Source organism: Sciurus carolinensis, chromosome 16, assembly GCF_902686445.1.
Source record: "Sciurus carolinensis chromosome 16, mSciCar1.2, whole genome shotgun sequence".
NCBI lineage: Eukaryota > Metazoa > Chordata > Mammalia > Rodentia > Sciuridae > Sciurus > Sciurus carolinensis.
The window spans coordinates 44,193,451-44,196,323 of NC_062228.1; positions in this window are offsets into that span (position 1 = coordinate 44,193,451).

Sequence of the window (2,873 nt, forward strand, 5' to 3'; positions counted from 1 at the left end):
ATATTCACAGGGAAACAGAGTGTAGGAGACCTTTAGAGGGTTGGATCCCCGGCCCCACAAGTAGAATTCTTAGAAGTCTCCTGAGATCCAGTTCAGAGCAGAGATCAGCATCTGCTCTGCCCAGGGGTGTGTTGATCTAATCTCTCCAAAACAGGTACCACACAACAAAGGCCATGAGGCAGTCTAGAGCTAAGCCCCAGTTGCTGTAACTATTCACTTAAAACTCTGTAGCAGCCTCACTCTTGGAAAAGCATTGATCTGGTCTGTCTGGACAAAACTGCAATTGACAGTACTTTCCATTCTGCTCTACCTTATACTGGTGAGAAGGGAAGTTGAAAGCTATTTCAATCAGCTTCAGTTTTAGGACACTCCAGTTGGCAGTTCAGTGAGCAATGCAAAAAGAGGAAGGGTTTAACAATCTCCAGCCCTCACTCATGCTCTTCCTCTCTTTTTCTCAGTAAATAGCCCAAGAAGAAATGGAAAGGACAGTAGAGCATACGCAATGTCCATCCATCATCGTCACCAGTTCTGACCAACTCAGTAAAGACTCTCATTTTTCCTCTTGCCAGGCACAGTGGCTCACACCTGTAATCCCAATGACTCTGGAGGCTGAGGCAGGAGGATCACAAGTTCAAGACCAGCCCCAGCACCTTAGTGAGATCCTGTCCCAAAATAAAAAAATCAATAAAAAAAAATGGCTAGGGACATAGCTCAGGTGGTAGAGTGCTTGCCTTACAAGCACAAGGCCCTGGGTTCAATCCCCAGCACCACACACACACACACACACACACACACACACACAAATAAGTAAATAAATAAGTAAAAAATTAAAATTTTTAAAAAGGGGGGGTGGTGATACAGCTCAGTTGGTAGAGTACTTGCTTGTCAATTACAAGGCCCTCAGTTCAATCCCAAGCACTGGAAAAAAAAAAAAAAAAGACATAGTGTGTAGCTCAGTGGTAAGTGTCCCTAAGTACACTCCCTAGTGCCAAAAATAAATAAATAATAAATAAATAAGCAATAGAAACACAAGCTTATGTATTTATTAGTGGGTGAAAATGTTGTGACCAGAACCTTGCTAGACAATAACCTGTATTTCCTCTCACAGTAATGGTTTATTATTCACCAATTCAGTGTTTGCAGCAATTTACAGACCATAACTTCTGTGAATAATGAAAATCAACTATATTTTAGGCTTACAATTTGGTCTGTATAACCTCTCAGTTCTGCTCCTGTAGCTCAAATACAGTCATAGACTATTAATACACATACATATTGGTTATGTTTGAATACAACTTTATAGACATTGAAACTTTAAATACATGATTTTCACACCTCATGAAATATCATTTGCCCTTTGATTTTTCTTTCAACTATTGAAATATATACAAACCAGCTCTTAGTTACTTAGTGACAGGTCATTTTTGGACTGCAGGTTGTAGTTTGTAAACCTCTGATCTAAAAGAACTACAATCTAAAATTTATTTAATGGCTTTATTGTCAGTAATAACATTGGTGTTACATTTTAAAACTATTTTATGGCAATAGTAGGTTAAAGCAAAGAAATAAATATGTTAGTGTGACTAGGAACCAAGATTTTTGTTAAAGAAGGCTGAATATAAAATGTAAGAAAAAAAAACTGTGTGATGTTAAATTTGAATTACTCATGCTTTGTGTCTTTTTTTTGGGGGGGGTGCCTTTTTTTTTTTTTTCTTTCTTATTGGGGATTGAACCCAGTGCTTAACCACTGAACCACATTCCTAGCCCTTTTTATTTTTTAATTTTGAGACAGTTTCACTAAATTGCTTAGGCTAGTCTTGAACTTGCCATCCACCTGCCACAGCCCCCCGAGTTGCTGGGATTATAGGCTGGCACCACCACGCCTGGCTAAAATCTTATTTTAAGTTATGCTCATTTGCATTGTCTCCATATTAGACCTGTGATTAAATGTAAAATAAATACATAATTTAAAATGTTTCAAATCGAATCCTTCAATAAAGTTGATGGTCCTTGCAGATGCAATATTCCTCTCTCCATATCAGAGTTGAGGAGAACGTGTATCTTAGTCACATCAAAACGTCTAGATAGGCCAGACGCTAGGGCGCATACCTGCAATCCCAGCGACTAGGGAGGCTGAGGCAAGAAGATCCCAAGTTCCACCCCAGTCTCTGCAATTTAGTAAGACCCTGTCTCAAAATAAAATTTAAAAAATGGACTGGGGCTGCAGCTCAGTGGTAGAGTGCCCCTGGGTTCAATCATTCCCTGTTCCACTAAGAAAAAAAAAAAAAAAAAAATCCACACAGGAACACAACCAGAAGTGCCCAACCAGCACTGTGCACAGCAACGATGACCTGACAAAGACAAACCTATCATAAATGTTCATGGTGAATCAGACACGTCCACAGAAACAATCTCATGCACTCATTCAATCCTATTATCTCACAGACCCTACATCACTCCGTCCTACAGAGCTCGACACAAAATTCAAGACCCCCACCCCTCACATAGGTAATTCCGGTCACCCCAGAAACACTGTCTCGAACACAAACTACACAGAACGAATCACATCAGAACCACTCTCAGGGCAGACACAGCGCTGTCTCAGGACGCAGAGCTCTTTCGTTGGCCGCACCGAGTATCACGTTCTCTAACTTCACACCACCATTAACACGCCTGCGGTGCGTCCCCGCCCCTCTCCACGCCCCGCCAGGACTCGGTTTGAGACAAAGGAGTGTAGCCTACCCTAGCTGGGGCTGGACCAGCTCCCAGGCTTGCGAGGCGAGCCCGAGGAACCCGTCCCCGCCCGCTGGCCCCCGCGCGCCTGCTCACTCCGCGCGCGCCGGGCCCTCCCAGCAACCCCCGCGTGCGGCCCG